Source organism: Xenopus laevis, chromosome 8S, assembly GCF_017654675.1.
Source record: "Xenopus laevis strain J_2021 chromosome 8S, Xenopus_laevis_v10.1, whole genome shotgun sequence".
Lineage (NCBI taxonomy): Eukaryota > Metazoa > Chordata > Amphibia > Anura > Pipidae > Xenopus > Xenopus laevis.
Genome location: NC_054386.1, coordinates 66,023,789 through 66,034,026, shown reverse-complemented (window position 1 = coordinate 66,034,026; position 10,238 = coordinate 66,023,789).

The following is a 10,238-nucleotide window of genomic DNA, read 5'->3' as shown; positions in this document are numbered from 1 at the left end:
GGAGATATTGCAAGGTATTTAATTCAGATTACTGCAACAAAATAACAATAGAAAAGGCAAATATCATATCATTCCCAGCTCCTGGATTGGCCTTTCCCCAGTACCAGTACCATTATTTTGTACCTACAGTATGAACTTTGAAAATCAGTTTTTAAAAAAAATCAAACAATTTTTTAAATTTCAATTTGAGATGGGGCTAGATATGTTGTTAGTTTCCCAGGTGCCCTCAGTCATGTGCTCTGTTAAACCTCAGTCACCATTTACAGCTGTACTGCAAGATGGAGTGATATTACCATCCTCCCTTCCCCCCAGCAGTCAATCAATAGATCAATGGAATGTAACCAGAGAACAGCTCCTTGACACAAGATAACAGCTCCCTGGTAGATATGAGAATAGCACTCAATAGTAAAAATACAAGTCCCTCTGCGACTCCTCCAGTTACATTGAGTAGGAGAAACAATAGCTTATCTGATAGCTGTTCCATTGTGAAATGCTGCCTCTTTCTGAAAGCTCAGGATGAGGTTGTCAGCAGTGTTGCGGCACGCCTACCTTCCAAGCGGTGGCGAATCCAAGATGGTGGCAACCATGGTAGCTGCATGGGTTCGAGCGACAGCGCGTTTACATCAGCGCGCAAACGCGGGACGTCACGACGCTGCATTTTGGCACCAAATTCAAAATAAATGGACTCCAAAGATGCCGTTTCAATGCCAGAGTATAGGAATTGCTATATTGTGTTCCTCGGTTTCCTTAATTCCTAAATTCTTGTTTCCTGGTTTCCTGACCCTTGGCTTGACCCTGTCTCCTGCTGCCTGCCTTTTTGAACATTTGCCTGAACTTGACGACGATTATGCCTGACCCCTTTCTGGATACCGCAAACTAGAACCTTTACCCTAAGCTTCCTCCTTGGTCCGGACGTCTCCCGCTGGGAGCCGATAGGCTCCCTGACACGGTACAATGACCTGACACACCAATATTACATCTAACAAATACACTTGTTGGTTCAGGAATACATTTTTATATGGTAGAGTGATAATTTAGTGTAATTTAGACTTAAAAATAACACCATAAAAAGAATGGTAATAATAATTCCAATAATTCTATTTAGGCAGGCCCTAATCATCCCATAAAACTGATCCCATATTTGTTCTTATTTTAATGTTTTTGTCATTGAATTGCCAACAATAAAATATTGCTTTTAATGGTTGGATGTTTTTATGATCTATATATACCTTTATCTAATTTGCTTTTCACCTTGCCATACATTGCAGTAATGTGACAAAGTTTCCAAGTCTTTATATGAAAAAAAATATGTTTCATAAATGTTTGCCATGCATAGGACTACATGCATATTGTATTCATGGAAATAATCCAACGTAAAAAAAAAAAAAAAAAAAGATTTATTTATTAATTTGTAGCTGCTGAAATAGCTGCCACCTGCTAAACTGTTTTCAACTTTCTAGAAACCTGAGTATATGTTCTTTTCTCATTTGTGACTCAAAATACAAACAGACCTGATACTTTTTCAGTTTATTTATTAATGACCTGAAAGTAGGTCTGGAAAGTAAAGTATCATTTTTTTTCTGACAATACTAAATTATGTAAGGTAAGTATTGCAGTTAAAAATATCCATTCATTATATTCATTCATTACCTGTATCTGAGGGAAAGGAGGATGTGAAATGGGGATATTTAAATCTGATGTAATTTCATTTTGGTGGAAAATATATGAAATCACACAGTATAAACTGAAGAAGATAAACTAAAATGAATTTCTAATATAAGTGGGACTGCAGAGATTAAACCCTGGAAAGAGTGAAGATGCCCACAATAACTAGTCGGTATGTAGAATCATGGAAATGACAAGTAATGGCGATTGCTGTAAAGAAGAGCCAAAAAGTTTAGGAGACATCAAAATTAGGTAAAAGACTGAAAGCAGCTCAACAACTTGAGTCTGCACCTAGTGAATTAAGAAGACACTTTGGTCTACTGCTCAGTCTTCCAGCACTGCATGGACTTAGGTCGTTACACCAAAGACATACAGCATACCAGAGGCACTCTTCACTTATATTCAATAATAATAATAATAATTAATAATAATTAATTAATAATTATACATTTACTAAATAGTACAGCAGACATAGGTACTGATCTATATGCTGCACCAATATGCATAACTCTTCTTCTATGTCAGGGATCCCCAACCTTTTGAGCAACATTCAGAAGTCAAAGGAGTTGGGGAGCAACACTAGCATGAAAAATGTTCTTGGGGTGCCAAATAAGTGCTGTGATTGGCCATTTAGTAGCCCCTATGTGGATTGTCAACCTACATTGAGGCTCTGTTTGGCAATACATCTGGTTTTTATACAAACAAAACTTGCCTCCAAGCCAGGAATTCGAAAATAATCACCTGCTTTGAGGCCACTGGGAGCAGCATCCAATGGGTTGGAGGGCAACATGTTGCTCATGAGCTACTGGTTGTGGGTCACTGTTATATTATCACACCTCTCTGACCTCCTATATGTTGAATTCCATTACAAGGAGCCAGAAGAGGACATGGTATAGTACTTTGGGGGGTGGGCTGACAAAACATTTTTCCTATGCTCATCCTGCCAAACAAAGACTAAAATCTGCAGGTGAACATAAACTTTATGACCAGAAGTTTTTAGACACCTGCCTGTCTAATATTCTATTTTAAAACCAGGGGTATTATATGAAGCTAGGTCAGAAATTTTTGACACACTACACGGGGCAGATGTTTTTGTCCCTCTTACAAATATTGGGAGGTATATCATGGTACCTGCTTAAGGAGGCATATTAATTATTTTTTTGGATGTTAACCTCTTACAGGGATGAATTACCAGGGGACAGTACCTAATGGTTATAAACAGAATGATAATGTGTATGACAGTGCCACAACCACACCCAGCCAGACATTTATTTTTGATAGATATGAAAGGGCATAACCGCTGTCACCTTCAGATGAAATAGCCCCATATAAAATACTGCATCATTTGCAGCGCTCCATGGAGAATTTGTTTAACAGTGAAATAAATTAGATGTATGTCTATGTAGCAGAATAATGTTCTTTTCAGGGACTGCGGATGTGAAGTATAAACCTGAAAGAAAACAATACTAAATACTGTATTCTGCAACACTTCTTGTTCTTCCATATGCAAATTTATCTTGCCACAAATAAAGATTGGATCTAATTTAATGCATTCAGATAGATTGTCTTATTTCTGCATGAAGGAATTGGATTTTTTCCCAATATGATTGTTTTCCCAATATTATTTGTATTTAAATATTAGTATTTATATTCTTGGTATGCTATCTGAAAATGACTGTCTAGTTATTTCATATTTGCAACAGTGTAGAGAGATCACCACTATATACACAGAATGCCGGATACATAGGGTTTAGGCATCTGTCAGCTGTGTAATTTGTCCCTGAAGGCTGAAGTTGTGTCAATTTTTAAATCTGCATAGCTATGCTGTCTACTGTGCCAGAATACTTCATGAATAGACCTCATTGTCACTCCCTGCTCACATGAGTCTCAATTACTCTAATGCAATATTTTTCAGTTTCTACAGGCAAAAGATAGACTATCATAGATCTTTTCTGTGCAAGATATGTACAATTTAGGATGACTGCCTACTAAATACAGTCTAGTGTATGCAAAATAATGTCCATCCATTTAAAATGCATCATATTATTGCCTGTTCATTACAAAGTACTGCAATCCCTTTATCACCCACACAGGCATGACATACTTAATATGCAAATATGAATGAAATGCAAGACAAAGATTAGAGCAGCTGCTGTGGGTTCATATTTCACAGCCGTACATAGGCGTCAAGAGAACATTATGAACTTTCCTGTTTCCGGTCACACAAATTATGTATTTCTGACCGAACATAGTGATAGGTACTTATTAATGTATAATCTTTAACATGGCTCTTAATTGTACAAGTAACTGACTCTGAGGGGGTAATTTATTAAAATCAGTTTTTTCTGGTTGGACTTTAAAAGGGAAAAACTATTTTTTTGGAGAAAAAAAACCCTTGATTTTTTTGTGATTTATTAAAGTCAGATGGTGTTAAAAGTCTGAATAAAAAAGTACTCCAACTTACCTACTGAGCTCATGTAGAAGTCAATGACAGCATGTCATCTATACTAGCAATATTAACCTGTAATTACACTTAAAATGACACCAGGCAAAAGCCTCTTTCCAAAACAATAATAGTTGTTATCTACCAGAAAATAGCCTAGGTTAGGCCGTAGCTTTGTTGGGCTTTGGGGTTAAATATTAAACTGGTAATGTTAGTAGGTTTGCCATTTATCTCAAAAAAATGTTGGCCTTTACATTTCTGTTAATATTTTAATACATAATAATAAAAATACACAGTGGAATATGCCTTATATTAACACACTGGCGGGAAATAGCTTAGATAATAATAACGTGTAACCCTCGTCAGGTGTGAATATCACTTAAACTGCGTCTATCACAGCATCAATTAACATTATACCTGCATATCTATAATGCTCGTCAGTTTTTAAAGGGATACTGTCATGGTAAAAAACATTTTTTTCAAAATGAATCAGTTAATAGTGCTGCTCCAGCAGAATTCTGTACTGAAATCCATTTCTCAAAAGAGGAAACAGATTTTTTTATAATCAATTTTGAAATCTGACATGGGGCTAGACATATTGTCAATTTCCCAGCTGCCCCAAGTCATGTGACTTGTGCTCTGATAAACTTCAATCACTCTTTACTGCTGTACTGCAAGTTGGAGTGATATCACCCCGCTCCCTTTCCCCCCCCCCAGTAGCCAAACAAAAGAACAATGGGAAGGTAACAAGATTACAGCTCCCTAACACAGGATAACAGATGCCTGGTAGATCTAAGTACAACACTCAATAGTAAAAACCCATGTCCCACTGAGACACATTCAGTTACATTGAGAAGGGAAAACAGCAGCCTGCCAGAAAGCATTTCTCTCCTAAAGTGCAGGCACAAGTCGCATGACCAGGGGCAGCTGGGAAATTGACAAAATGTCTAACCCCATGTCAGATTTCAAAATTGAATATTAAAAAATCAGTTTGCTCTTTTGAGAAATGGATTTCAGTGCTGAATTCTGCTGGAGCAGCGCTATTAACTGATTCATTTTGAAAAAACTATTTTTCCCCATGACAGTATCCCTTTAAACATAAAACAACTACACAACTCCAAAATAACATATACTATATAAAATAAACATTACTATAATAAAATAATAAATACAAACTGACACTGTTCTGATTGTAACATATCCTTACTCCTATCTTATCTAAATCAGATCATCACTTGTTACAACATCTCTCAAAATGTATCAAACTTGAGAATGGCTCAAAGTGTATACTAGTTGGTCATTGGATCGTTTTCTATCAATAATAATCTAATCCTGTATTACGGAGCAAGTATTTATCCGCACACCAATATGTCAACATACGCTAAAAAACTTGTTTATTCCTCTGACTCTGAAGTTCAGATTTTAGTTTGCTTTCGACAAACGTCTAGACACTATCGTACGTTTCAATGTAACGATTACACCTAAACAGTCAAATATAAATTGTAGGATTATAATTGGTAAACTAACAAATCGGACAATTTTGTATCCATAAACTGAAAGACAGCAATCGTACGAAAAGTATGGCCCAGAAACAGTAGTAATAGGGAAAGGTTTACCTCGGAAGTGACGTATAGTACTGCGCTATATGAACGAACAATCGTGTGCACGAGACATCATTGTTTGGTTATTGAAAAAAAAAAATTGTAATTGCTGTTAGAAAATGAGTCCAGTATTTATTAATGCTAAATACAGAGCAGCAGTTGCAATAGTATTGGCATTAGCACATGAGGAGAAGCCGAAAACACGGAAGCGCTCTTGTTGGAGTAAGCAATGGCTTCTAAAGCGAGAAACTTTGACTCATATGAAACTTCTACAGGAGTTTCAAGCTCATAACCCTGAAGATTTTTAGAAGGATTTAAGAATGTCAGATTCATGCTTTAAATCCCTACTCCAGATGGTTGGTCCACGTATCCAAAAAAAAAGATACAGTCATGAGAAAATCTATATCAGCCGAACAAAGGTTAATTGCAACGTTGAGGTTTCTGGCAACTGGAAGGTCATTTGAAGATCTGAAAGTCTCTACAGCTATTTCAGCTCAAGCATTAGGAATCATTATTCCAGAAACTTGCAATGCCATTGTTGAAGCTCTGAAGGGAGAGTATTTAAAGGTATTGTTAAGATTTTAATTAACCAATTACTAATAATTGCAATAACCATTAGGCTGTACATATATTTGTCACTGAACATATTTTAACAAACTGAGACATTATGGAAACACTTATTAAAATGATTTGTAATACAAATATACTTTTATACATGGCACATATATATTATATATTTAATATATATTATTGTGCAATATATATATATATATATATATATAGCTCAACAGTTCACCGATTATTGGAATTTCCCAAACTGTTGTGGTGCAATTGATGGGAAACATGTTCGTATAAACCCACCACCAAATTCCGGTTCATACTTTTCCAATTATAAAGGTTATTTTAGTATTGTATTGCTTGCAATTGTGAATGCCAACTATGAATTTATTATGGTTGATATTGGAAAGAACGGAAGAGTATCTGATGGTGGAGTTATTGAACAAACAGAATTAAAGAACAAACAATGAGCAGTCCAAGGAGGGCCTACATTTTGTTTTTGTTGCTGATGAGGCCTTTGGCCTTCATGAAAACCTTTTGAAACCCTTTCTACAGAATGTATTAACACCTGAAAGAAAGTTTTCAATTATAGTCTGTCACGAGCTAGGCAAGTGGTGGAAAACGCTTTTGGAATACTGGCAAATCGATTTCGCATTTTTCACACCTCTATCAATTTATGTCCTGAAAAAATTGATATTATTGTTCTTTCCTGTTGTGTTTTGCATAATTTCCTGTGCAGAAATAATCATAGTTCTTATGCCCCATGACCATGCTGGACTATGAGGATATTCATACAGGGAGCATTGTACTAGCTGAATGACGTAAAGAAAGCAATATGCTGGTACAGCTACAAGGTTCACAAGCAAGAAACACATCAACTGATGCAAAGAGAAAATTATGTTGAGTACTTTAATGGAGTTGACAAAGTGGAGTGGCAATAGCATATGATTTCAAATTTTTATACTTTATGCAAATAGTGTATTGTGAATAATGAAGTGATTCTGTAGCAACAGACAAATAAAGAATTTATAATTAAATAAAATTACTTTATTGATGAGTATTGTGTGGAAATCAAAAAACTTCTAACCAAATGTTCTTGGTTAACACCTAAATAACAAACTCAGAAATACGCACTGTAATATGACAGTAGTGTACACATATGTCATCCACCAAGAAGAACTTTATAAATTGGTGTACCTGTGTAAGGAAATTCTTGAGTTAATACTTGAAACGCATGATATGTGAAATGTAGCTTCTTTTACCAATAACATGTCCTTGTGATAATTGTAGCTTCTTTAACAATAACAAGTCTTTGTGATAATTTGAAACAGTGCATTTGTACGCAGCTAACTGTCCCCTGAATAAATGACGTGAACGTGGGGCCAGATCAGCTGCAGAAAGATTGAACATTTTACAGTATCTATAAAAAGCCAGCTACTTTCTGTATTAGCTGGTCAACCTGCAGCTTACTTCTGTATTGCTTGTCCCCTTGCAGCGAGTATAAAACTTATCACATTCCTCTGAACCCTGAATGGTCATTGGCAGATTTTTCTAACAACTTGGTCCTTCGGACCGGAAACCAACATCTGTCTTCTCAAACGGGAAACGTGACTGTGGTCACTGCAGAGGGTTAATCCTATTCTCTCTGTGGACTGAACCGAAAGACCTCCGACAGCTGTCGTAAAGAGAGGCCAGTCGCACTCGTTTGGGGGAACAGTGACGGTTTCCAAAGAACACAGCGACCAGGGTCACTGGAATCTGGTAACGTATATGTTTTCTTTTTGTTGTTGTTGTTACTAGTTGTCTACGTAGAGGTCCCATCACTAGACTGTTGATATTAAGGTGTTAAGTGGCGTAATCGCCCGCCTTCGATAAAGAGACAGGGAGTGATAGTGGGTCCAGTCACCTAGACTGTTGCTACGTAGAGGTCCCATCACTAGACTGTTGATATTAAGGTGTTAAGTGGCATAATCTCCCGCCTTTGATAAAGAGAACTGAGTGACAAGCGGACGAGTCCATAGTCTGTGTGAGAAGACTACAGGAATAACTAACTCCGTGTGCACGTTAAAGATAAAGAGTACTCCGGGGACCGCTGAATTTGTGTTTGAAAGTGTGTGAAAGAGAGTGTTTGGGAGTTAAAGAGGGAATGGTCAACCCCTCAGACAGGCCGTAAAGGGTGATACACTGACCGGTGAACGTTTTCGGCAAACGGACTACCTTGCTCCTCAGGTTTTACTTGGCCGAGCTCCAAGCTGTGAGGCCATATCCGTGAGTACTGCTTCACCAGGCGTTTGACTCCACAAAATAGTTTGTCAATTGTTTGTCATCTATACCTACTAACCATGGGAAATAAATGCTGTAAAAGTATCAATGATCTAACTGAGGACGCTCAGTTCATGCGTGATCAGAATCCAAATAATATCAGGTTCTTAAAAGGTAGAAAGAGGATTCTAATTTTAACACTATATTAGACAAGGAACAGTATAGATTGCTTGTTGGAGAGGTACTGACGATAAAAAATGTACATTAAAAGTTACCTATAGGTCATGTTGTTTTTTTTTTTTCTTTTCTTTGCTGGGAGGTTTGTTTTTGTAAGTAATTGTTAGATGAAGTTTCTAAACCTGACTGTTTGACAACCTGACTGTTTTGTCAGCCTGTCAGTTAGAGATTCTAATGCTAACGGCCTCCTGCTGCACAAATATGGCAGCCTCCTCATACAGGAGCATTGGGCATCAGACAGGTAATGTAAAAGCATTGTGCAAATACGTTATGGTGAAGTTATAAGTTTCTTTCCAATGCAATATTATGAGGAATGTAATAGGAGGGAAAATAAAGAAAGGAATGCCCAGAAAGGCAAGGTACAAGAACAGCTACTGTATATGTCAGGTAATAAGATAATGAAGGGATTGTGGATTGATATTATAGTAAACTGAAGGAAGTCTTTGACACATATAGTGGTGTGCCTATACCAGATCAGGGCATGGTAAATGATAGTCCTTATGAGCTCCAACTAAAAAATGCATTCCTATGAGGATGTCTGCCCCTGATTAGCAGTTTTGTGAGTCAGCATATGGTAGACCACCGGGTAGCCAGTTTGCAAGCAGTCCTTGAGTATACCAGACATGCTGAAAGACATCTCCAAAAAACAAAAAAAAAAACGAGGGTTAAGCTATGTGTTTTAGTAGAGGAAGATGTGTATGTGGTAAAGCAGGATAGAGGACGAGATAGGCAGAGAGAAGGGGGGGGTTCAGACCCCATTGAGCTGACAAGCGAGAAAGGGAAATACTGTAAGTAAAAGACGTAGGAGAAATTAGGTTTTTTCATTGTGAGAAACTGGGGCATTTTGCTAGAGAATGCTGAGCAGAATTGAGCAATAGGGATGCTAGGAGAGGCATGACTATCTGAGAGTATACATTCCCCTGTAAATAACTTAGAGAAAAATGAGCATACTTCTTAATATAGAAGACATAGAATGTAGTCTCTTATGTAAGTCGAAACCCCAACTCACACTTGCAGTTGGGGGAAAATCCATTTCCTTCCTATGTGACACTGGGGCATGTAGATTCCTTATACACCCCCCTGATGTGCCAACTATCCAAAGAACTGAGGAATTTACTTTTCTAAGAATAGCAGGGGGACAATTAGATAAAGTATACTTGTCCCCACTATTAGCCGTAACTGACCCTGACATTCAACAGACTATTCTTAATTAGTGATGGGCGAATTTATTCGCCAGGCGCGAATTCGCGGCGAATTTGCGTGATTCGCGCCGAGCGAATAAATTCGCGAAACGCCCGCAAAAATTCGCGGTAAAAATTCGCCGGCGTCCAAAAAAATTTTTTTTCAAAAAAAGTCGCCGGCGTCAAAAACGGGCGCCGGCGTCGGAAAAACGGGCGCCGGCGTCAAAAACGGGCGCCGGCGTCAAAAACGAGACGCCGGCGCCGTTTCGCGAAACGGCGCAAATTCGCCCA